Source organism: Mustela lutreola, chromosome 14, assembly GCF_030435805.1.
Source record: "Mustela lutreola isolate mMusLut2 chromosome 14, mMusLut2.pri, whole genome shotgun sequence".
In the NCBI taxonomy this organism is placed as follows: Eukaryota; Metazoa; Chordata; class Mammalia; order Carnivora; family Mustelidae; genus Mustela; species Mustela lutreola.
In genome coordinates this window covers 66,925,361-66,952,499 of record NC_081303.1, presented here as the reverse complement: position 1 = coordinate 66,952,499, position 27,139 = coordinate 66,925,361, and the positions used below count along the sequence as shown (strand labels likewise).

Genomic DNA, 27,139 nt, shown 5'->3' with positions numbered 1-27,139 from the left:
ATGACTCAGTTCCACTCCCTTCCCATGATAGGATTCCGCACGTCATGAACAAAAGGAGCAACCCATCCAGAAGCCCGCTTCCTTCTAGAAGCAGGGGGAAAGGAAAGCTTCTGGAGGTGAATGTGTAGGGGTTGTTTTGTTCTGTTTTGGTTTTGGTCTTTATCTCATTTTGCTCACCAAATATAGACTGAAATGTATGGAAGGAGGCTGAGATCTGAAGTCAGATGACCTGGATTGTCTTGGTCACTGTACGTGACTTCGGGACAATTTACCTAAACTTCCTCGCCTCAGTCTCTTTATCTATAAAATAAGGTAACAGTAATGCCTTCATCACAAGGATGTGGTGATGATTAAATGAGAAAATATGCTTTGTCATAAAACATAACAAGAAAACTATGAACTGTTCCATGAAAATGATTCTCGATCTTGCTGGCTTTAATTCTTTACATTGGTTTGGATATTATATATGCGCCATTCTCAATTGTTACAGAAGGTTTGAGAAGATACTAAGAGATTATAAAATGGCCTCTTTTCCAAATTGTCCACTTTGCTTGAAATAGATTTTTTTTTTGTTATTTGCTTTTTTTTTTTAAAGATTTTATTTATTTATTTGATAGAGAGAGATCACAAGTAGATGGAGAGGCAGTCAGAGAGAGAGGGAAGCAGGCTGCCTGCTGAGCAGAGAGCCCGATGCGGGACTCGATCCCAGGACCCTGAGATCATGACCTGAGCCAAAGGCAGCGGTTTAACCCACTGAGCCACCCAGGCGCCCTGGTTATTTGCTTTTTTAATAGAAAATCAGTTGACATAGAATGTTATATTACTCTCAGGTGTATAATGTTCTGATTTGACAATTCTGTGTTACTCAGTGCTCACCACAATAATGTAGTCACCATCTGCCAAGTTGGTCACTTTTGACAATCTTGGCTAGAATATTGAAGATTAGTTACCTTTGCCTGTGTAATGAGTCACCTGCTTCTACCAACCTGTTCTGGAAAACTCCATAAAGTAGAATACAGAATCTTTTGACCATTAATTCTCAGTCTGAATTTTTAATTCTCAGACTCAAGCTCCACATAAAATTTCCAAATCTTAGCTATCCATAGCACAAAAGGTATGTCTGATCAGATCCCCTTTTAAAGAGACTCCCATTTATTTTGCATTGTAGAAATCAAGAGTCCCGCATCCCTGAGTTTCTAATGAACAGCAGGCAAAGGCATCAGACGCAGGTTATAAGAGGGCTAGATTTGAAGGAACAGGAGTATAAGAACTAGGACCAAAGGAAAAAGTCACTAGAGTACTTACACGAAAATACCCAAATCTATTCCTTCTAAAATAGATGAAAAAAAAAAAAAAACTGTGAGCATATGTGGATCCAGTGCTCTCCAGTGAAAAAGATTCCAAAGTAATCCCTTCAGATTCCACGTGGGAAGGTGTCAGTACGAATACATCAGAGACTGGGTAAAAGGGGACCTTGAGAAAGGGAGTCACAAAGTGACATGCAAGCTAATGGATGGTGGCACTTAGGAGCTCCTTGAATTTTGAGCTTCCCATGTGGGACACAGATAACTATGCACCAGGTAGAAGAACCCACCAGCTCCTGTAGCTCCCACTCACGAAAGGAAGGCAGCAGTGGGTATCTTTTCCCACCCCCAACCCCTGAATTGGAGGAGCATCGCCTTTTAATGGAGATCTGGTTCCCAACTGCCTATCTGCGAGCTCATCCCTGGACTCAGGGAAGACGATGGATGAGAAAGATGAGCAGAGGCAGCTGGGAAGAGGGTTGGTTTTTTTTTAAGACTTATTTATTTATTTATTCATGAGAGACAAAGAGACAAAGGGGCAGAGGCAGAGGGAGAGGCGGTCTCCACGGGACTCGATCCCAGGACCCTGGAATCATGACCTGAGCAGAAGCCAGACACGTAACGGACTGAGCCACCCAGGTGCCCTGGGAAGAAATTTTTCATAAGACTATTGAATTGTTCTCTTCGCCAGATTCCACACCGGACAGATAATCAGCAACAAAGTTAATTTCCCCTGCTCTTTTCTAATGAAGATATGCCATCTTTTGTAGAACATACAAGTTTTGTGGGTTTGGGGTTTTTTTTTTTAGATTTTATTTATTTATTTGGCAGAGAGATAGCACAAGAGGCAGAGCAGCAGGCAGAGGGAGAGGTGAAATGGGCTCTCTGCCGAGCAAGGAGCCCGACGCTGGGCTCTATCCCAAGACTTTGGGCACATGACCTGAGCCGAAGGCAGCCACCCAACTGACTGAGCCACCCAGGCGCCCCTAGAACATACAAGTTTAAATAGGTGGGTTGTCTGGAGAGCCCAAAAATTCTGCATAACTCCAGGATTTCCTTATGTGAGAGTCTTCCTATAGATTATCCACACCATCATCAACAACTGTAGCTAAAAAGGAAATAACAAAACCTGGACTCCACTCCCAAACAGGCATTCAGCTCTGCCCAAGGTGGTAAGAGACTAAGAGCTCAAATTATAAGACTTAAACTTGACAATGAAGCCCAAATAAGCATAACACCCTAAGACATTTTTCATTGCTCCCTCAAGTTCCGCAGCTTTTTGCTGAACCCAAAGCTCATCCATGTGTGGCTGGCAAAGAAAATACCTTCAAAGGCAGAGAAAGCTGAAGAGGGCTGTCCATGGGACAATAGGCTCAGCCATGGAAACTCCACACTCCAGATTGAATTTCAGAAGCAGGACAGTCAGGCACCACCAAACCAGGCCCAGCGTCATGGCGATGGCTTCTACCTCTCTAATCTGGCTCCATCTCTGAGTCAAGAGAAAACCTGGAAATGTTAGCATCACCAAACATGAAGGCATTTCCAAGAGACCCAGGACGCCATCCTCAAACAAGAGCATTTCCCTTTTCCCTTAATATCTACCCACCTTCAAAGAGTGATCACATTAAATCTCTCAAGAAGAACCTGACAGGATGTTGAGATGCTCCAGAGGGAAGTCCAGTAGATTTTCTCCCACATAGGGAAACTCAGCTCTTCAGAGCATATCTCAAGAATCCTAGATCTACATAAGCCATTAATTGCGGACATTGACATTAGGAAATAAAATATACAGAGACTGCACCAATCTTGACAGAAATGTCAGCCAGCCAGCAATTCATTCAGTAAATATTCCATTAAACCAAACATCGACATATAAAACATCCATGTGACAAGCAAAATGAGGAATAGAACATAGTTAACAGACTCTGCCTTCAAAAACGAAGTCAACGGGTGCCTGGGTGGCTCAGTTGGTTAAGTGGCTGCCTTTGGCTCAGGTCATGATCCCAGGGTCCTGGGAGAAGGCTCCTGCTCAGCGGGGAGTCGGCTTGTCCCTCTGCCTCTGCCCCTCCCCCCGACCACCGCTCAAGCTCTCTCTGGCTCTGTCAAAAATAAATAAATAAAACCTTAAAAAGGAGACTCACTCTTCTTTCCTTTCTGAGTCTCCTGGGCAATCTGTCTGTGTCTAAATTTTCTATGTCTTCAATAAACTCTGCTCTCACTCCCTCTCAGCTTGTGTTTGATTTCTAACCTGTGGGAAGCCATGGACTCTCTTGGCTAGTCCTGTGGAATCCCACTCTGGGTTCTTGGACCCAGCCAGCCTGCATCAAAAAATGTGGACTGCAGGGGCGCCTGGGTGGCTCAGTCAATTAAGCATCTGACTCTTGATTTCAGCTCAGGTCATGATCTCAGGGTGATGAGAAGGAGCCCTGCATCGGGCTTTGTGCTCAGTGGGGAGTCTGCTTGAGAATCTCTCTCTCCTTCTCCCTCTCCCCCTCCCCCTAACATCCTGTCTCTCTCAAAATAAAAATCTCTCAAAATAAAATCAAAATCTTAAAAAAAAAAAAAAAAAAAAAGGTGGACTACAATACTACTCCAATTACAGGCTAGGAACGACTGCTGCCCCACACCAGACCATTGTTCTGGCCAGCAGAGGGAAGAGTGCAGAAATTAAGAGAATGCATTTAGACATGTCCATAACAATTTCACAGTCACCTATGTCTGTTGAGCCTAATAATAAAAATTAGGTTTCCTGGGCGCCTGGGTGGCTCAGTGGGTTAAGCCGCTGCCTTCGGCTCAGGTCATGATCTCAGGGTCCTGGGATCGAGTCCCACATCGGGCTCTCTGCTCAGCGGGGAGCCTGCTTCCCTCTCTCTCACTCTGCCTGCCTCTCCATCTACTTGTGATTTCTCTCTGGCAAATAAATAAATAAAATCTTAAAAAAAAAAAATTAGGTGTCCTATCTCTTAAAAAAAAAAAAAAAAAAAACTTCAAAAAAAGAAAGAAAGAAAGAAACCTAAGTCAAGACACATACAGAAAAACAAAAACAGATCAAATCCGAATTACCATAATATAAAGCAGAAAACAGGGGTACCTGGGTGGCTCAGTCGGTTGAGTGTCTGCTGTCAACTCAGGTCATGATCCCCGGTCCTGGGACTGAGCCCCGCATTGGATTCCTTGCTCAGTGGGGAGCCTGCTTTTCCCTTTTGCTCTGCCCCTCCCCCCTGTTTGTGTGTTCTCTCTCTCTCTCTAACAAACAAATAAACAGGTAGACAACACCACCTTCCCTGAGAAGGATACATATAAAGTGCCGTGCTCGTGTGAGTTCGGAGAAGGCTGAAATTATTACGGGTGGACGGGGTCATGGAAAGCTTCACAGGGAAAAGAGTATCTCAGATGACCTTTGAAGGATGGGTAAGATTTCAACCTGAAAAATGGAAGAAAAGTGCATCCAGCTGGAAAGATTGGCCTGACCAATGGATCTGAGGAGGCGAACACAGAAAACAAGACATTTTTCAGTCTGGTTGGAAAAATAGGCTGCAAGGCATATAACAAAGGCTGGGGAAGGGTTGGAAAAATGAGCTATAACTCTTTCATAGATGGCCTTCAATAAGAATTTGGAATTTATATTGTAAATAATGAAAAGACACTAACAGTTTCTGAGCTCCGGAGAGGCACAGTGAGACTTCAGAAGGTAGATTAGAGGAAAATGTAACCAGAGGCAAGAAGACCAGTCAGGATAGCAATATGATGGTGGAGGTGAAAAACAAAGATCTGGGATTTCAGAGAGGAGATGAAGAGGAAGGGGTTCCTAAATGTTAGGGTCGACAGGATTTGGTCATTAGTGGTCATGTGGGACATGGACATCAATGGCCATCCTGCAGTGTGCATTCTGGGTTTCTGAGAAGACAGTCCTATTATCAACAGAAACAGAACTTAGGGGTGACAAAGTGCGTACCAAATGCGTATGTTCGGTTGTCAGCTGGCAATGTGGGGCTGGTGCCAGGAAGACATGAAGGAGAAAACCTAAAGGTCTCGTGCTGTCCCGTTACTTGGTCTCCCTGTGAATTTGCCATGGTTGACACCTTTCCCCTTGAAATTATCCTTTTGGGTTTCCAGACAATACTCTTTCCTTGTTTTCCTCCTTCCTCTATGCCGACTCCGACCTAGGTTCCAAGAGCTCCTCTGCTGCTACTTGTCCCACACGCATTTCCACGGAGCTCCAGCCTCCGTCCTTTTCTCACTCTACATTCTGTCCCGGAAAGGTTTGTCTGCCCGTTGCTTATCTTCCCCTCCATGCAGAAGACTTCTGAAGAAGGCAGGGGTCGGGGAGCACAGACTCTGAAATCAGCCCAGGCTCCGACCCCAGCTCCTTGCTGGATACGTCATGTTGGACGAGTCACGTATCCTGATCATCCTCATGCATAACATGTGGTGAGAGTGTTGTGAAAAGGATCTAAGGTGAGGATTAAAAAAGAATCTAGCACATTCTGTAGTACCAGGCCGGATTCTATATTATCTGTATTCAGAAAATACAGAATACAGATCATGCACAATCTGACACAGATAATTACCATTTGCTGGGGACTTATTATTCAGTCGAGTCCTCAGTAAATGGTAATGATTATTAACCAAATTTGTAACTCAAAATCTAGTCTCTCTCCTGATAGCCAGGTCCAAATAGTCAGTTGTCCGATGGGAAGGAGCCCCAGAAGTCCCAAAGCGAACCCACCGTTTTCTCACCTCCCACAACCCTTGGTTACATTCATCCAGTCATCCAGATTAGAAGCCTAATGGGACGTGTCCCATCTCTCTCCCGCCCACATCTATTTCTTATCAAATCCTGTAAGACAGTGATTCAAAAAGGCATAGAAGACCCATTATTATCTCACCCCCACTCCCCTGTGCAAGCTTACTTCCTACCACTCCCTCTCCTGCCCCATAGGCTTACACATTCTGCCCCCCTGTCATACTCACAATGACCAAGTAATCTAATATTTACCCATTTCTTTCCTCTGCTTGGAGTGTCCTTCTTCCAAATGGCCATGCCCAATTTGGATAATTCCTACTTGCCTTTTAACACTCAGCTTGTGTCACTCCCCTGGGAAGCCTTCCCTGGCTCCATAGCACGGTACAATGCCTTTCTCTCTGCTTCTATAACAAAGTGTGCACTCCTGTTGAGCTACTTGCCACATCAAGATTTTGACTTGCTTTTCTCTCTTCTCTAGTAAATTGTAAGGAGCTTATGGGCAAAAACCATTATCTTATTCGTTGCTTGACTCCCTCCTTCCGGATCTAGCACAGCACATAGCACATAGAAGGTCCTTAAATGATTTCTTATATAAGTGAACAGCTGAGTAATCCAACAAAGCAAGATAATCCTAGATGCTTCATGCCCCCTGCTTTCTGTCCACATAGTTAATCATAAAATTCACATAGCTTGCCTTCAGTTCAAAAGTTTTTCTGGTTTAGTCCATGCCTCTGTAACAATAACCAATTGTTTTCTATCCTATTATCCAAGATACATATTTTTTAAAGATAATGGATGGTTTTTATTTCCTTCTTGGTGATTTTCTGCATTTTCCAGATGTTGTTGTTTTCTCGGTCTATACCAAATCAGTCACCTGACAAAAATTAGGAAATGTAAAGGAAAACCTGAAAGAAGTTTAAGTCTGCAAGTATTTTTAGACTCCCTCTAACCCCAATAGTTGAGTACTGCGGTGCCTAAAGACCAGCATTCAGAATAATACCAAACTGCCATTGTCTCGGGTGTTGGGGCGGGGGAGCCATATAGTAAATTCCAGGTGACAAGATATTAAAAGGGAAAAAAAAAAAACACAGAATATTTTTAAGCACATCCTCCTAATTCAAAGACGACAGGTCCTACTAATAAGGGGATGAAAATAAAGCCATTTCCCAGTTTTCACAGTGAACCTACAAGACCAGTGTTAGATGTCCATCTGCAGCCTCTGTCTACAGAGGCTCTCGTGGTTTTTCTGCAGCCTCATAGGGTCAACGTCTCTACCCTTTCATTGCCCTTGCCTTGACCTTCAGGAATAGCCTGCTGGAAAGCATTTTATCCTGCCATCACCTTCCTGGGTTCCTGCCCCCTGAACTACCCCCTGACTTACCCCCCAACAGACACCTAGACTCTTGGCCTGAGCAGTCTCCCCCGGCTGAATGGACAGCCCCTCTGTATGCTGGGCTTCCTCTAGCACTCTGGAGCTAACATTGTACTCCAGAGTTCTAGACTTTTTGATGGAAAGTTCTCTTCCAGGTTGAGAGAAAGAATCGCAGAAAAGGAAAACCCTCAAGAACTAGACGCTCAAAGATCCGTGACTTAGACAATGCTGCCACCCTCTGGCCAAAAGTAAAAGTACTCCTGGTACCAATTGGAGGGATCCAATTGGTCATCTCATGTGGCTTTGGAATGGGCAGCAGCTGCATTGTTAGGACCATTACTGCTAGTGCTCCAACAATAAATTTTTGATATTTATAACATAATCACAATTACAGCAGGCTTATGAGTCAGAGCTGCAGCAGAAAGTGAGGTTCTGGGAATGCTGAGCAGGAAGTCAGTTCAGACTTTAAAAAAGAGACTAAAGGGGGAGAAATGTTGGACAAAGGACCCTGATGAGAAAAATAGACGGAGAAAAAGGCCAGTAACCCCAGCAGACTTCCACACACCGCACACTGACTGAACGAAGCACATTCACATAAGGAATTTAATTTAATCCCTACTAAAACTCAGCAAGACTAGCATTTTTGTGCCCATTATTAGGGCAGGTAAAGGCCAAGAAAGCTACAGATTTGCGAAAGCTCACAGGTCCAACAGGGCAGGGCTGGTTTGAACTCCGTTCTGTCTGTTCCATTCCCAAAGTCCCTTCTGATTACATCAGACCAAAACCACCTGTTCTCACTGCTCAAATTGTTCAGGGCAGACACTGAGTCCACAAGAGTGTTTTCTGTTTTAATCACAGTCACCTGCTGGGGTGTTAAGTGAAGTCAATGTTTTGGTTTAAAGGTTAAATGTCCAACAAAGGAATGCACAGTCTGGGAAATCTGGTGCCACGGACTCTGCATATCCAGAAGGGATCTTCCCCCGACCCCTCTTTTCTGCCTCATTTCTCTCTCCTCTATAAAATCATCTGCCTCACTACAGATAAAATAACAGTTTAAAGCTCTGCTATCCAGTTCAACGGTCACTAGCCACATGTGGTGAATGAGCATTTGAAATGTGACCAGTCTAAATCGACATGTATTGGAGAGGTAAAATAGACACCAGATTCCTAAGACTTCATACAAAAATAAAAATATTTCTTACCGAAGATCTTTATATTGATTACATGGTAACATGGTAATATTTTTGATTAGGTTAAATAGTTGTTGTTAAAATTAATTTCACCTGTTTCTTTTTATTTTTTTGATAAAGCTACTAGAAAATTTTTAAATTACCTCTTTGGAAAGCCTGACATTTCTATTGGCTAGCAATCCTTTAAAGACATGCAAACACACTTTTGTAAATAAAGACATTTCATACATTAATTAGTACAAGATAAGGGCATGAAACCAAAATCTATTTCATACATTAATTAGTACAAGATAAGGGCATGAAACCAAAATCTATTTCTTCCTCAGCTGATAGACAGCAAACTGCCACCTGATGTTCAACTAAGACAGCTATAATTATTAACCACATCGTGCAGAAACTAATGAAGCCTGATTTTTTCTGATTGTGTGTCTTACGGGTGACTGACTTGTTCACTAATTATCCCAAAGTTTTCATCCTGCAGATTACATTAATAACAGTGTAATTTGGATATTAGAAGCCCATGGCCTATCGGGCTCAACGGAGAACTTCATGTTGCTTACATTAAGGGAAGTAGGATCTCTTAACTGCTCCACTCAGAGCTTTGCTCCTAAGGCTGTGGAATTTTCCCATCCCCTACTGCGTTCAAAACCGTTAAAAGTGGAGGGAAATCTCAACCTGAGCAAGACCAGTCATACCTTAAGGTTAAACCGATTCCGCTTCTGAGGTTCCTTCCAGGCCAACTAATGCTTCTTGGCAGGTTTTTCTTTCTTTCTTTCTTCTTTTTTTTAAGTTTATTTATTTATTTATTTATTTGACAGAGATCACAAGTAGGCAGAGAGGCAGGCAGAGAGAGAGAGAAGGGGAAGCAGGCTCCCTGCTGAGCAGAGAGCCCGATGCCGGGGCTCCATCCCAGGACCCTGGGATCATGACCTGAGCCGAAGGCAGAGGCTTTAACCCACTGAGCCACCCAGGTGCCCCTTGGCAGGTTTTTCTTATCTTATCAAAAACAATGCTGGGAAAATGGCCTTAGAGAAATGAACTCTTAAAAATAAGACATATTCGCAATTCCTAAGAATTTATAGGACCAGTTTAGTTAATGACTTCCCAGGGTGATAAACCACTCACTGGTCCAAACCACTATTAGTTACCTCCTCTGCAGGGCCAAGCGAACAACAGTCACTTAGGACTAGAACACATGAGCAAGGGTAAGAGCCAACAGGAATGCCCCCTGCTTGCCCAAGAATTTTGACAAGGCTCCTCTCGCCTTCAAGCCAGGCTCTATGTCCATTGTGATGCTGAGTTTCTAGAGAGGAGGAGGCTGGACTAATTGATTTCTCAAGTTCACCTTCAAAACCAGATTCTAATCCTCCACTCTCCACAGAAAGGAACACACCCAACCAGTTAAACTGAAATTTTAAAAAATAACCTTGGCCTGAGATCTCCTAGGAGCCCATATGAACAGTGTGCAATGCAAACTCAACAGAGATCTTCTGCCAGCTCGCCTCAATTTTCTCTGCTATGTGTGATATTTTCCGTGGATGAGACCAGAGATGTTGGTTGTAAATGATAGTCAGATGTTTAAACAATTTTGTTGCTGAAACATGATAATTTCCAGAAGCCCCTTTTCCATACATGGTATCTTTTGGTGAGACCCACCACAAAGAAAATGAGTTGTACAAGAAGAATGGCAGAAGATCTGGAAATTAACCAGGAAACTGGACCATAGCATGCCTCAAACAAAACAAAAAATCATTAATAGGAAACAGGCCAGTTTTTAAGGGTCATGGAAAGAATATACACTGGGTTCTCAGCAACTGGCTAGGTTTCAAAGTCAGTAACCTCCAACTTGTCAGGGAGGATTGTGGTTAATGCTGCGAAAGACATGTGTTGAAAGGTTTCTAGTTGCCCTTAAATTCCTGAATTTCTACTCAGGATATCATACCACACATGTGCAAAACAGAAAAGTCTGGTAGATTTTAAATGGATCCTCCTGTAAGTAAGCCCAATATATAAAATCTTAACTTGTAAAATCAATGCATTAGGAGGTAATCAAATATAAAAAATATATAAACTTCAAACTATTTTTAAGTAAAACTTTCTCATTCAGTTATTGGGTTGAATCACACAAAATTGCCAAATTTTGACTGTTTTGACCAAATAAAGCTAAAATCCTGGCAGTCTCATGTGGGTCAATGTTTACATTTCATTAACACATAGGTGCTAGAAAAATTAAAGAAAGAACTAGGAATCCCTACTAATTTCAAAGTAACAAATAGAAATTTTTTTAAAGTAGTTCCTAAATAACAATCCAAAGTCAACAGGAAAACATTTTGTTCAACATTTTCAATTTCGGTCTACATAATTTTTCAGTAACATACCTACAGCCTCTTTTAATCTGAGTATTACAGGATGTAGCTGGTGATCACTAAGAACCTTAGAAATGAATTTGGCAATGTCTAAAATAATAGTAATGAATTCCACACTTACATATTTTCACATTTATGTACTTCCATATTTCAAACTATCTTTGACATTAGTCTATTAAGCCACATCCCTGAATCCTTTGTGGAAATGAAGCAAAGATGGAAGAGAGAGACAGAGAGCAAGGAAAGATGGTCTATTCTGATGAACAGAATTTACACAACCAATGAGGATTGCTTTCAAAGTCCCCTCGTGGGGAGCTGTGTGTCTACTTCTAAGTGGCTCGGCCACGTTGCTCAGAATGTGTATTGAATTAGTCCTGAAACTGCCTTCAGAACTACCTAAGAAAACCAGTGCCCTACTTAATAATCCTATTTCTCCTTCTCCCTCTTAAATTTCAAACTAGGGCCAACCACTATTAACCTGCTTACTTCACGAACTTAGATCCAAATGCTTTGGGGTTATTTGCTAAATACATACATCATTTATCCAAACCCATAGAGCGCACAACACAGGAGTGAACCCTAACGTAAATCACGGACTTTGGATGCTGACGCCACGTCATGTCGATACAGATTTATCAGCTCTAACCAATGTACCACATTGGTGAGGAACGTTGCTGATGGGGGAGGCTAGGCATGGGTGAAGGCAGGGGCACATGGGGAACCTATCCACCTGAATTTTGCTACGAACCGAAAGCTGCTCTAAAAAAATAAAATCTTCGTTTTAAAAAATTGCATAGGGGCACCTGGTTGGGTCAGTGGGTTAAAGCCTCTGCTTTCGGCTCGGGTCATGATCCCAGGGATCGAGCCCCATATCGGGGTCTCTGCTCTGCAAGGGAGCCTGCTTCCTCCTCTCTCTTGCCTGACTCTCTGCCTACTTGGGATCTCTGTCAAATAAATAAATAAAATCTTTTTTTTTTAATTGCATAAAAATAAAATTAAACACCGCTCTTGGGAAAGGGCTGCTTGTCTACATTGAGGATATCCGGGAATGCCCGGCACACGCTCTCCCCTTTCCCTCTGGGTCCCCCTATGCCCCTCCTCTCCATCATCAGTGCCCTCCACCCTCGGAGAAGAAAAACCAGGTGTGCGATCTATAAACCAAGGCCGCGAGGAACGAGCCGCTGGGGAGGGTCCCTGGGGTGGCGGGTCCTGGGGGTGGCCAGCCCAGTCCCACAGTGGCTTAGGTACATCCCTTCACTTTCTGCGCGCACGGACGCGTCCGAAGGTTGCGCAGCGTGGCCGGGGTCGCCAGGGGGCGCTCTCCCCGAGACGGGAACCGCCCCGCGCGCGCCGGGAACAGGCAGGCGTCTCGCGGGCGACGGAGGGACACGCGGGGAACGCGCTGTGCTCGCGGAAAAGCGGGGAGGGGAGAAGAGGGCGCAGCGCCCACGTTTCCAGTTTCCTCAAACGGTTACAATGACCCGTAAGTTACAGGTATTTCTCAGGCCAACGTCGAGGCGAGTGATGTCCGCTTTAAGGCTGACTAACGGGAGGAAGGATCTCAAGGATCAAGGCTACGCGGCAGCGCTCCCCTCACGGACCCACAGCGGCGATGGAGCCCATCGCCTCCCCTTGTCGGAAGGGCGGGAAGGGCTTGGGGGCTGAAGCCCGGGCTCCGAGGCGTGGGGCTCAGCGCGGTCCCCGGTAAGCAGTCCGCCCCCGCAAAGATGCCGTACGACGTCCCCGAAGCAACCCGCCCGCCCAGCAGCCACCGTGACGTCCTCCCGGGAGCTTACCGGCGCGCCTCCGCGTCCCTTTTATAGACGCGCCGAAAGGTCGTCCAATGAGCTCAGCGCTCTCTGAAGCGCTCTCCGTGCTCCGCCAATCAGGCGCTGCTATGTAGAGCCCGAAGCTGAGTGGTCAGACTCCCGGGGGGCGGGGTTGGGGAAAAGCAGGGGCGGGACTCAGGTGCGAAGGCTCTTCTCCCGCCGGGTGGAACGGGTCTGAGGGCGGAACGCCCGGGCTTCCAGGCAGGGGAGGGGCCCGCGGTCAGGGCTTCGTGTGGGGCGCCGGGAGCGTTCTCAGGGGGATCCAGGCACGTGAGAGCCCCTGGACGGGTGCTGGGTTGTGGGAAGGGCCGGAGCCCGCTCCCGGCTGAGATCGCACACTGAGCATTGAAGTAGCTGCTGCTGGAGGCGCCGGGGTCACCGCCGCTAGGGCTTGCTCCCGAGCCAGGGCAACAGAACAGCCCAATAATTAATTATTATTATAATAACAGTTGTCCCTGAGAGGGGACAGTTGCTGCAGGCCAAATGAAAGTCTGTAATCGTGCGGACTCCGAGAAGGTTTGGGCGCGCAGGCGAAGGAAGGCTCTGCTGAGTTGAAGGAGAACGTGCTTGTTGGTTTTTCAGGGGGAGAAAACATCGTCAGCACAAAAGTCAGTGCAGTGGAGGGGTCGGTGTTCTGCAGACCCGTGAGGCTTCCTAAAAGGAACCTGGGTTTCAGGAAGAAAGGCTGGACAAAGATTGTGGGGGAGAACAAAGGGGAAAGAGGAGGGAAATATTTGGAAAGTCTGGAAGAAGAAAGGCACAGCTGAGTCAGTGGGAAAGAAAGAGAAAGAAATGAAAATTCTCGAAGCTTCTGTTCTGTGCGTAAAAGGACTGTTTTCTGGCCCACCCTCAGGGTACATGGAAAATTTTAAAAGTGATAATAATAAAAATGAAAAGCTGTTTCCTTCTGGAATAGGTTGAGGCTGTTTTACATTAGTACTGCCCCTAAGAATCCAGGACGCATGTTTGTCAGGCTTAGGGTTGTCTGGACTCGGGTCCAGGCCCAGCTGGGTAGACAAAGGACACGAAGATGCCTGAATGCTTAGGAAGGAATTCTCATCCATCAACACTCAGAGGGTAAGATACTGTCCTCCAGAAGCTTCAGCAGAACAATCTCAGAATATGGTCGGTCCTTTATCAGAATTATGTTAGATTCACTTCAGTTTCTTTGGTCAAATGCACCTGACACGTGGCATTGTGCTTTGCAGACGTCCTTTCTCTGAAAGCAACTGTTCCGAGAGGAATACAGTGATGGATTTTCAAAAGCCCTACACGTGCGATACCGTTGTACGTTGCAAATCACTGTGCTCCCCCACTCCCTTCTCCTCTGACAGTGTGTCTGGCTGGACGTCCTGTTCTCCCAGAGGCTTTGCATCCATTTCACCAAAGTCACATCCCATGGCTCACATCATTATGCAGTTCTTTCTTCTTCCCCCAGTTTGTTTCTGATTTCCACAGAGGCTGTTGTAATTCTGAGCTCACTATATATAGAATTACTTTTCCAGGAATGTTGCTAGTGAAAGGAAAGGTCTCTCATTTCCATTATGGAGCTATACCAATGTCTTACCTTCCCAGTCTGTCTTATGAAACTAGTGTTACTATAACTTTTCACTTCCTCGAGCAGCTCCGCCCAGTTACTTCTGCATTTGCTCCCTAAGACTTTCTCTTGTTTGATTGTGAATGTTTAGAGGCTCAGAGCTCTCTTCATTAGGAGTCTAGCACCTGTTCTTCCTACAGCTCTGAAACTGGATAGCGGAGCGAAGAGTGCTGAAAACAGCACTCTACCTTTCCCCTTTTCATACAGCTGACCCATGTTACTGATGTTTTAGTCATTCTGTTAGTAGATGTTCAAGCCGCTCGAGGGTACGAGCAAGCCTTAACCTCTAGACCTCAGTTCTGTTGGCCTGAAGATCTCAGTATCATTCTGCTGCATGGACAGGTTGGTGTGTGCTCTTCTTTGATATTATGTTGTATCCTTCTAAATGGTTCTTGGGCTGCTAAGTCTTTGGAAGGAAAGAATAGAATAGGAATTACCTTCCCTAACTCCTGCTCTTCTGTCCTTTTTTAAAATGTCAAATATTTTGGACCTCCTCACTTAATCCTAAATCAGTATAGTCTGAGCGTTTGGAAAAGAGGTATCAGAGAAGAACAAAAAGATGAGTGGAAAAAGTTGAAGTGAAGGCCTTCTCTCAAAAGTACCTGATCAGGGGACACAGCTGTGTAGGACAGACTACTCTAGAACCAATAGGGTACCAGAGGAAACACCGAAGTTCACAGGCAGATCTGCACTCTGTGTCCCAAACAGAACGCAGGTGCAAGGGAGACCCTGCACGCTGGGGGTCATGGGCACAAGCTCCTGGATTTCGATCACACCTCTGGCACCTACTCTCTGGGCAACACCAAGCAAATTACTCAGCCTGAGTTTCCTTGTCTGTAAAAGGAGCTAAAATGGGACCAACTTCATAGGGTTGTTGTGAAGATTAAATGGGTCAATAAAGGGTACATGGGTGGCTCAGTCATTAAGCGTCTGCCTTTGGCTCAGGCCATGATCCCAGGGTTCTGGGATCGAGCCCATCATCAGCCTCCCTGCTCAGTGAGAAGCCTGCTTCTCCCTTTCCCACGCCCCCCCCCCCCGCTTGTGTTCCCTCTCTTGCTGTGTCTCTGTCAAATAAATAAATAAAATCTTTAATAAATAAATAAATAGGTCAATAATACAAAGTACTTAAAGTAGGACCTGGCATTGGAAGTGCTATATACGTATGAAGTATCACTGTTACCAAGCCATGATTCTCAAACCCACAGCAGTGTGAGCATCTCTGACAGAATCAGTCTTTGTGTATGGACAGTGAAGCATGGCTACTTCTCGTTACTTCTTTCTTTTGTTGATACCAAATCATCAAATCTTTTAGAATCTCTAAAACTAAGAAACAGAGTTTTATTTAAGCCCAAGTTAGGACAGCTGCCTAGGAAACACACTCTCCACAGGAGGTGGTCTGGAGAATTAAGAGTTTTTAGAGGACTATGTATACTCTTGACATCTTGTAAAAGCTCCAAAGTCTATAGATTAGCATAAAGGCAGACATTGTAAGGCAGACATTGTGAGTTTTATTGTAAAGGAATGCAGGGGAGTAGGAGCACTGATCAGTATCTCAAGGACAAGATGGTTTTCCTCCAGGCTACTATTCACGAAGCAGATGTACAGTGGGCCATAAATCAGGCTTTGGGTTTAAACAAAGTTTGCATACAGTCATATTGACTGAGAAAGAAATCAAAGATGCCTTTAGATTTTTCTCTCATCACTTTCTTGTCCTTGGGTGTCCAGCAAGGTTTTGCTTAAACTATAGGGAAAATATCAGAATCTGTTTTCATCTCTACTACAGTAAAAGGACGGATATGAGCCGTCGTCAGGATGCTGGAATTCCCCTACAGGAGTTCCTCTGCGACCCTCTTAGCATCAGCAACAGCAGCGAAGAGACGAAGAGACGCAGGAGTTCCCCGTCTGCTCCCCATCCCTCTCCCCCACAGCTGCCAGTACGCCCGATCAGGTCCTTCGGCGCTGCCGAGGACACAAGGGGTGGGGGTGGGGGGTAGGGAAGAGATCCACCACTGAAATTGGGCACTGCTCGTGGGCACAACCCAAGCGACTTTCAAAGGTGCGGGGGGACAGGCAACATCAAGAATATCCAGGGAGTGAGACGGTGGAGCGTTTGACGGGAAGTGATAAAGTGGCCACGAGGTGGCAGAGAGTGACAGCGACTCTGTTTCGCGGGAGCGCCCTGACTTCATCCTTGACGCCCTTGGAAGCTCTCTGCCAACACTCCAGTCTTCTCCCACGTTCCACGTTCCGGGGTCCTCTTTCTTTCCCTAGTCCCTCTTTCCTTTCAGAAGGCTTCCGTTTTCCCTGTCACGACGCTGGGTTCCTGTTCTCCCAGTTGCCCTGCTTGCTGCCTCTGCTGGCAACCCCCAGCGTGGGAAGGCGGAAGCTGCTCCTCCCGCAAACCTCTAAGTCCTGTGTTGCGTGGAAGCTGAGCACGGCGGGTGACAGGGTTCCCCTGGCTTCAGCATGTCACCAGCCGGGCTGGGGGCCAGCAGCCCTGCATGATGAAAGGCTGCCGGCTTGCTTTATGTCACCTTCCCAAATGTCCTGAGTGGCGTCACTCTGAGTTTTCCAGAAGATACGATCTTCCACGGAGGACATAAATGGGGGCCCTGAAGTTGGAGCAGCGCGAGCAGACAGAAGGGGCCTTCCCTCCAAAGCCCTCCGTACTGTCCCTCCTCTGAGAAGGGCAACTGTGCGGTCTCCCTGTGTCCTAGAATGGCACCCCAGACTCTGCCATGGCTGTCCATGGAGAGTTTTCTTCTTCCCCTGTCTTCCTCAAAATGAAGCCTATTGTAAAACATCCTTAGTAACTCCGCGAGCATGCCAGCCACCACGCCTTTGCTGTCTGCCCCTCTTCAAAAATCCGTTTATTTTAGGGCTGATCCTAAATGTAGATTTATTTAGAAAATGCAGCTCAGGGGCGCTGGGGTGGCTCAGATGGTTCTGCGTCTGCCTTCGCTCAGGTCCTGGCATTGGGCCCCCACGTGTGACTTCCAGCCCAGCAAGGAGCCTGCTTCTCCCTCTCTTTCTACTGTTCCCCCTGGTTGTGCTCTCTTGCTCTGTCAAATAAATAAATAAAATCTTTTAAAAAAAAGAAAGAAAGAAAGAAAAAGAAAATGCAGCTTACTGGCATGTAACTAAAACTCCATAAATATGCCGAAAAGCCAAACCCAAGGAGATTCCCCCACTCTTCATCCTGCATCAGACAAGAGTGTCTTCTCTCCTTCCAGGCAGGGAAAGGTTGGCTAAGTAAGAATAAAATTTTGAGGAGAAGTGGGGGAGAGGAAGGGCACGTTTTGTTTTCTCCTTGAGAGACAGCAGCAAACCCCAGGAATAGAACGCAAATGCCTCCATGTTTTGGGGGTGTTCCCGAGGCCCCTGCGCATTGATGGGGGGCTTCCAGTCCCCCCACCCAGAAGAAAGAAGAGTTCCTGAGTGGGATGTGACCCTTGAATGAGAGAATATAAGTAAGAGTGCTTCGTGAGAATCAGGTGGCAGTTGGGTATAAAGTATGTGAACCCACACGGTGGTCAGGACTAAGTGACATGTCGGGTCACTGTTTGGCAAATACCGACAGCAAAATGCTGACTGTAACTGAAATCCAAGTGTCACTGGTTCAAGAGCCCTCACCTATATAATAAAGAGTTTCCATACAGTATATTTGGGAAGAAGTTTTGTCCCATTTCCTATATCACCCAATTCTAGACCAACCATCTCCATTCCGTCATGGGCTGTCACAGCCTCGCCACTGGCCACTTCTACTGGTCCAATCCACTTCCCCAAATCCCAGGATGCTACCCACATACTGGCTCAGGAGGCAGGAAAATCTATTTTCTACTGTGTTCAAGGCATGAATAAAGACGTCTCCCTTAATTCCTTACAGTATTGTTGAGATCAGGCTGAAATGGTTACCAAAACTTGACTGAGAGTGAGACTTATATATGAAGTATATGAACAGCAAATGAGTGATTATGTCACATGACTCTATTATCCCACCATTCCTGAGAAACAGGGCTCTTGGTGACAAAGAAAGGCGACACAAATACAAGAGGCTAAGTTAAAATCCTGGTGACACTGCATTTGAAAAAGAGAAGTATCAGTAGTAACTTGTAAGCTATTTTATATAAAATATTCCCTTGCTCTGTCCACTGAAAAAAAACAAGAAAAAATGGTCAACTCGGTATCAGTGAACACATCTAGTGCCAATATTGTGGTCCTGAAATAATTTTTTAATATTTTATTTATTTGACAGATGAGATCACAAGGAGGCAGAGAGGCAGGCAGAGAGAGGGGGAAACAGGCTCCCCGCTGAGCAGAGTGCCGGACACGGGGCTCCATCCCAGGACCCCGAGATCACAACCCAAGATGAAGGCAGAGGCTCTAACCCACTGAGCCACCCAGGCCTGAATATTGAGCATTTCTGGTCCTGAAATATTTTTACCATTAAAAGAAACCATGGCTGGGGCACCTGAGTGGCTCAGTCCATTAATCAACCAACCCTTGATCTCAACTTAGGTCCTGATCTCAAGGGTTGTGAGTTCAAGCCCCACGTTGGGCTCTACACTGAGTATAGAGCCTACTTTACAAAAAAAAAAAAAAAAAAAAAGAAGAAGAAAAAGAAGGAGGAGGAGGAGGGGGAAAGAGAGAGAGAGAGAGAGAAAGAAAGAAACAAAGAAACAAACCATGGCTTCTTGAAGAAATGGCTGATTCCAGGTCTGAGGCAGGAAAGATAATAGTGACTGTGTAACACCTCATGGAAAATGACCATTAGGGTGTATAAACGGGATTCAGGGGACATTCATTGGTGAGGAAGTAATAAGAACAATAATTGCAATCAACTGAAAAGCATCAAATACGTTTAGATCCATGGGTTTAAACTACTTTTTAAAAACCCTATTTGATCAGGGCGCCTGGGTGGCTCAGTGGGTTAAAGCCTCTGCCTTCGGCTCAGGTTATGATCCCAGAGTCCTGAGATGGAGCCCCATATCAGGCTCTCTGCTTAGCAGGGAGCCTGCTTCCTCCTCTCTCTCTCTTTCTGCCTGCCTCTCTGCCTACTTGTGATCTCTGTCAAATAAATAAATAAAATCTTTTTAAAAAAATAAAATAAATAAATAAATTAAAACCCTATTTGATCACCTTCAGTAGATGATAAGGGAAGAACATATTATTGAGAAATGGTAAATAAAGGGAAAGAATCAGACATGTGTTCTGCCTTTCCTGTAGGAACTGATCCATTAGGGAACCAAATAGTAGAAGGAAGTTTCTTTTAATAGACATATTCAAACTACAAGTAAGGAAGGAGGGATTGGATTAGAATATCATCATTTTGTGACTCCTGATTCATTAATACACATGGGCACTGAGCTGTCAGTGGTTGTTAACCACACACACTCTCCTGCACATGCACAAATGTGTGTTCACACACAAACACATGCATACCCCTACATGTGCAAACATAGGTATACATACACATATGTGTGCAAACATGCACATACACGTGCAAATATACATGCAACACATACACCTGTGCACACCTACATGTGCAAACACCTGTGTGTGCAGACATACATGCACATGTGTGCGCTTGTGCGCTGCAAACATATGTGTGTACATGCGGGCACACCCCTGCCTGTGCAAACATGCATGCACACAGAGCAGTGGGAATGTGCAGCAACACAGAGCACCTGCCTCAGTAACCACTCATGATCCCCTTCACACCCCGTCTACACTGGTGCAGAAAAGGTGCCTGCGGGTAACTTGTCTCCCCTGATCATCTTGCACGGGGCCTGGACCCTGAGTCTGTTCATTCAGCTCCTCCTTTCCGCAACACTGCCTCCCCTTTTGAGGTCCCCCCCACCTGACACTTTGAAAGTGTTTTTGGTAATTCTTGGCTGTTTTTTAAAGAATGTTTACACATATGGGTAGGTACCAGAGGTATCACATTCAAAATGTTCACAGGTGGAAGGCCTCTCCTTCCCCGCCTGCATTCCAGCCACCAGTTCCTCCCAGAGGCAATAAATGTTACTCCTCTTTTTGCTGAGTACCAACCACTCCCATATACTGAAGCTGGCCCGGAAAGGAGGTTCCAGAAAACTGGTTTTGCAAGCCTTGGGCTTCTACCACCTGAGGCAGGAGAAAGTAGGGGAGAGAGCTGGTCGGGTGCTTTGAGTCTGCACTCTCCAAGCATCCTCACAGAGCATTTAGTTCCTATGCTGTCATTACTTATTTACGAGTCTCTCTCGCCTCCTAAACCATGAGTCCCTTGGAGGCTGCGTGGGCCCACCTTGGCCTTATGACAGCATCACCTTCTGATCCTTCTATAACTCCTGGGAATGGCTCACCATGGCCTTTAGAGCAGGCCTCCTGGCCCTAGAAAGGAGGTGTGCCCTGGGAGCCCCCCTTGGGAACCCTACCTGGTGCCCCTCCCACATCCAACCTAGGACCCCACACCCGTCCAGCGCTCGGAGGGGCTGCAGTAGTATAGCCCATCAAGTATCTGTGGCTGTGTTCTCACAGCCGCCCACCTCCCTGTCTTCCACAGGTGTTCCCACACGATCGATGACAGTCCAGTGTCACCAGGGAAGCCCGGGCTGCTGCCTGTCCCACCTCCCGCATCTGAGCACGAAGCTAAGTTAGCCAAGCAGATTCCTTCTGAGATGAGATCACTCCCCAAGCGCTGAACACCAGAAGGGCCTGCACATGTGCAAAATGGATCTTAAGCCCAAGCAGAGCCTTGGGGACAAAGGTTAGAAAAATATCGATGGGCCAGAGCCTAACCTCACGGGTGAAGTGAGGGCACCAGCAAAGAGGAGGAGAGAGAAGCAGGAGCAGTCGGGCCCCAGCGCCTGAACATTCAGCAGGGTGGGGGGAGGCACACAGGACTTGCAATCCGGCCACGGCAGAATTTCCAGGAATGTCCAGGGACCAGCAAGCCCTGGGGAGGGGTGTCCTGCAGAGCCAGAATCCCGAAGAGTGGCCTGACAAGGAAGGGCGCAAGGAGCCCCAGCAGAGGGGGCAGGAACACAGGGCACCCAGGCGATCATGGAAGGTGGAGGAAGAGTATGTAACTGTACAGGGTGGAGAGGGGGTGGGTACAGGGTGATGAGAATCGATGGTCATGGTGTATCGTCAAGAAGCAACGTCTAAAATTGATATACCAAGAAGCAGCACACGCATCATATACAGAGGTAAGGAGGCAACCATCAGGAAAATCAAATACAGAAAGAGTCCAAAAGCGGTTGCTCCAGGAAAGGACAGAAGGGATCAGGTGGTACTGGGAACTCCTGCTTGCCTGTCCTAGAGGACTGATTTAACAATCGTGCCTGAACTCTGGTAGCGAAAATCTTAGAAATAAGAGAGGGGTGGCTATCATGCATTCGAGAGAGCTGGCCATTCAAAATAGTAAAAATAAAGTATATTGTGTTATTTAAAGGCTATTTATTTAAAAATAACGTATATTGTGTTCTTTCCAGAAAACAGAGCCATTTCTTGAGGGTATAAAACAGCCAGAATTTCACTACATCAGTTCCCATTTCTGTGAAGTAGGTCACGGTTCACCTCCTTCCCACCACCACGGGAAACCAGATACCTCCAGCTTGGTTGCACTGTTAACCATTTAAACAGAGATAACTAATCAACTAGTCACTAGATATGCTGCTATTTCAAACGAAATCAGACTTTGCCCCAAGATATTGGACCTAATATGTATTATTTGCCTAACTTGCAGTTTTGTGTGTACCCAGAATTTCTTACCAATCAAGAATCTACCAGATCATTATACTTTTGTGCCCCGGGGACCTACAGCCCACTGCCCTCTGTGCCAGTGGCCACACAGTAACCTTTGTCCCACACAACCTTGCAAAGATGCACTCCTGGTACCTGTGTGTTTTGTGTCTATGTTTGGCTTTGACTTTTTGGTGAAGGAAAAAAAAAATGCCTTTGCTCAGTAAAACCCAGGCAGTGAGCAAAATTTAAAACTGCTTTAATACTGGGAGGAAAAAATAGACATCAGGGAAACAAAATAGAGAATCCCAAAATAGACCCAAATACATATGGCATTTTATTTTCTGATATAGGTGACATTTTAAACAAGGAGGAAAAACATGGATCCACGGACAAACTGTTAGCAAGGAAAAGCTGGGTTCTTGCTGCATTCCTTCCTTTTTGGTGCCTCAAAGGCTTAACCCCAAATTATCAAAGATTTAACACATGTCAAGGAGTTGAACATAAAATAAACCATAGAATTTAAAAAAAAAAAAAAAGCATGAGTCCAGGTTGGAAAAGGCCTTCCTAAGAAGGATATAAAAACCTAGAGCCCATAAAGCAAACAGTTGGTCATTTTAAATACACAATTTTTTATGGAATAAAAGTAGCCTGGAAAGGTCTAAAGACTGGTATTAAATGAAAAAAGATATTTACAACAACATATGGCAGCAAAGGACTAATTTCCTTAAGTGATGAAAAGCCTGTATAAGTTAATAAGAAAAAAAAAAAAAACGACAATCCAGTATGAAAATGAGCAAAAGATAAGAGCTGACAGTGTTTAAAGAAAAAACAGTGTCAGCCATTAAATCCAAATGAATACATATTAAAACTTGCTAATAACTAGATAAATCAAATCAAAACAAAAGTGAAATACCTATGACATTGACTTAGTATTTGATGACAGCCAATGTTGTTGAAGATGTGGGAGAAATAGGCTCCCATATTCTACTGTGGGAACATTGACTGAGGACCTCTTGGGGAGGAATATTTGGCCACAGCTATCAGTATTTACTGTACCTTGACCTAGCATTTCCACTAAGAAGGAGATATACTCCAGGCATATTTACAAAAGCTTGCCAGGAGATTCTATGAGGTTGGGTTCCTTGGAGAGAGAGACTAGATTGACCAACAGCAGGAAACTTATAAAAATAATTAAGTGCCTGACAACACTGATTGTTGGCAAGGTTGCTGAGCAATAAGAAATCTCCTATGCTTCAGGGTGTGGGGAGGAATGGGTGCTAATATTTAGAAACAGCAAACACTACCCAGTAAAGTGGTTGCTTACATGACCTAGAAATTCAAGTCCTAGAAATATATATTTAAAAACTGGTGCACATATGCATCAAAATATAGCTATAACCATGTTCATAAAAGCACTTTTCTATAGTAGGCCCAAACTGGAAACAATCCAAGTGAACACAATCATTAGAATTGATTTTTTTAAAGTGGGATTTAGATATATAATGGAATAATACTACAGAGCCATGAAAATGACTACATGCCACAATATGAGTCAGTCTTATAAATATAACATTGAGCAAAAGAAGCAAGAAACAACAGAATTCATAAAAATGGTTCCATCTAACTAAAGTTCATAAGCAGAAAAATAAACGATCCTATTTGGAAATGCATTCATAGATGGTAAAAATTTTTCAAAGAATTTTATTTATTTATTTGACAGACAAAGATCACAAGTAGGCAGAGAGACAGGCGGGACGAGGGGGGTGGGAAGCAGGTTCCCTGATGAGCAGGGAGCCCGATGCGGGGCTCGATCCCAGGACCCTGAGATCATGACCTGAGCCAAAGGCAGAAGCTTTAATCCGCTGAGCTACCCAGGTACCCCGATGGTAAAATTTTTTAAATGCAAGAAAATTGTTATCACAATCATCAAGATGGAGTAGCTTCTAGTTGGTAGGAATAATGCTGTAATTGAGGAGGAGTCTCTGGGGGTCGTTGGGTGGTAGCCATGTTCTATTCTTGTCATGGACAGTATCTGAACCGCGTGTGTGTGCGTGCATGTGTGCATTATAGAGCACAATGTGTACATTAGAAAGCACAATGAAATAAGGACAAGAGAAATTCTAAAGGTATTACTGAACATCCCTGTGATATGTTGAATACAATGCCATAGTCAAAGAAGAGAACAGGGTGGTTCTTGCAGGTCTCTAAGATGTGCTGAGTGAAGGAAACAAGGTGCCAAAGTTTGCAGAGCAGAAAGTCTTGTGTGTAAATGAAACAGAAAGATAGGAATACAGATAGATGATAATGGGTTGTACACACATATGTATATATATTTATATATAAATAGATGAGTGATGAATAGATAATAGGGAGATAGAGACAGAGGACAGATAAATATATGGATAACGCAGATACATAAACACACTGATATTTGATAGATGCATACATAGAAAGATAAATACTTCGATACCCAGATACCTAAACAGATACCTAGGGAGATAAATGCATAAAGAGAGAAAGACCTACACACAGATAGGTGGTAGAAAGATAAAACAAAGGAATGAATACATAGATATAGATTACATAGAAAGATAGAAAGATCCAAAAAAAGACAGAAAGGGAATAAGTAATAGATAAACTGACTCATAGATACACAGGTGCAATGATAGACAAGCAGATGAACCCAGAGGTGACAGTCAGGATTCAGGTGTACAGGTTTTGTTTGTTTCATTCTGGGAGGGAATTAGAAGAACACTAATAGTGGCTCCCACCATACAATGTTACAATATACAGCCATAAAATATCAGGGGGCAGTGCTTGTGAGCATATGCCATTTCAATATGTTGTTTAATATATGTGTCATTTTCACATATATTCTCTTTTACATGCATAAAAAAGTAATAGTGTAAACTGAATATTAAAATAATAATGTCTGGTGGTGCCTGGATGATGCAGTTGGTTAAGCATCCTAACCTCGGTTTCAGCTCAGGTCTCAATCTCAGGGTCACCATCTCAGCGTCATGAGATCGAGCCCCGCATTGGGCTGGGTGTGGAGTCTGCTTCAGATTCTCTCTCTCCCTCTCCTCCTGCCTCTCCCTACTGTGCCCTCTGTCTCTCTAAAATAAATACAGTAAGTCTTTAAAACAATAACAATAATGTCTGAATAACAGATCTGTGGACCATCTTATTCCATTGTGCCCCTCATTTTGATTTCCCAAAACAGCAACAATTAGTATCTATGTTTGATTTAAAAATACTTGTCTCCAACTAGAGTATATACACAAGACACAGACATTCTTCACTTAAGGAAAACCAAAAGGACCCGGCCGGTCAGTCGTTACCCTCTTTTCATTCACAAACTTTTCACTTGAGTCTTTAAGCAAGGATGGGTGTCTTTGGCAAGGTCCTGGCTAGCTTTTTCCCTGAAAGCTATGTGAAGTGGGTGTCTTTTGCTCCAGGGCCTGGGTATGTAATAAGGAAGAATGTGTCAGAGAAGGGACAGGCTCAGAGCCCGCCTTCAAGCAGAGCCATGACTTCACTCACTCAGCGGACATGAAGCCAAATCAAACAGCCCAGCAAACCACAACAGCATTGCCCAAAGAGTCATTCATTGACTTGCTAGACAAATATTTACTGGTCCCCTCCCAAACACTGAAATGGTCCCAGATCCTGGAAGCACAACGATGAAGTGTCTTCCTCTACGGCTATTACATTATCTGTTATATGGATAACAGAGGTGGTAGTGAATATGTGTAACAAAAGGTCAGGTATTGAGTGCCCTGAAGAGCAACAAAGCAAGCACAGGAGATAATAAACAGAGATTTGTCTGCTTTAGATGGGCTGTTCGAGAAAGGCCTCCCTGAGATGGTGACTTTTGCGAGGAGACTCAAATGAGGAGAGGAAACAATGGTGCACAGATGGCGGGGCGGGGGGGGGGGGGGTCATGCCAGTGGTGGGGAAGGCACGTGCAAAGGCCTGAGGTCTCCGTGGCTTACAACAGGAGACGAGATTAGAGAGGTCAGCAGAGCCGGATCAAGTACAGTCTTTCTCGTGGCTTTGTATTTAATTCTCTATGTGCCATTGCAGTGACAGCCAAACTCTGAGGTGACCAGTAATGCTGAGAGCTGTCTTTCGCTTGCTGGGCAGTCTCCTGAAGTCCTTTGGGAGGTGTTTCGAAGACAACCACACACCACAGCTTCCCGCCAGGACTGGCGGTATCTCCCCTGTGGCTCCCTTGGCACAAGTAAGTACTTCTGACCACTTCCTTACTCCATAGCTTCTGGAAGTGCTCTCCAGCCTCTCACGCTGAGCTCGCTCTTCTCTGCATGTCACAGTCCCACTCTGCTATCAGGGCCCACAAGAATCCCCAACTGCACCCTTTTACCAAACCCACCGGGAGCCCAGATGGCCCCCTGTTCGGCAACCTCACATCCCCTTCTCCACCAGGAGCACAGTGAGCCAGCCTCAGCCTCCACACATGGGCCAAAGAACAGTCCCCTGTGTCCCCCAACAGCAAGCGCCATCTTACCACTCCTCGGGTGGTCCCAAAGAAGCCCCTCTCCTTGGGCCAGTGTTCCTCGACCTTGACACTAGAGACATTTGAGGCCGTGGATTTGGTGTTTGGCTCTGGGGCTCATCATGGGGACGGTCCTGTGCCAGCAGGATGTTCCGCAGCATCTCTCCCATCGAAGCCTGCAGCATCTCCACAGTCATGACAACTCCAAAGGCTTCAGGCATTGCCAGTGTCATCTGTGGGGGCGGGGGGGAGTCCCCCTCAGTTTAAGAGCTACCTTCAGCCCTAGGCTAAAGGAGAGGAAAAAGCCTGCTTCCCTGTAGAAATGGGTGTGACTTCAAAGGCCGAGGCAAGAGCTCTTAGTCAATCTTGACTCCACCTTGGCCTTCCCAGATTCTTTTACAGCCTAAGTGGTAAAGGCTCAAGACTTGGGAAACCAGTTCTCAGTACTCTTTTACGAGTACTGCAAAGGTCCTCTGCCATCTCCCTAAAA

General features: G+C 45.2%; 1 protein-coding gene across 5 annotated transcripts in view; it reads right to left on the bottom strand.

Moving 5' to 3' along the window:
* Positions 1-27,139, bottom strand: part of RXRG (retinoid X receptor gamma) — a 213,299-nt gene that overhangs the window by 171,926 nt on the left and 14,234 nt on the right. Inside the window, exon 1 of one of the 5 annotated variants that reach the window (XM_059146744.1) lies at positions 12,776-12,793. The exons of the other annotated variants lie outside the window; for them this stretch is intronic. The gene's annotated coding sequence lies outside the window, so the exon portion shown is untranslated. Of the gene's footprint in view, positions 1-12,775; positions 12,794-27,139 lie in introns of those variants that run through there. 5 annotated transcript variants of the gene reach the window in all.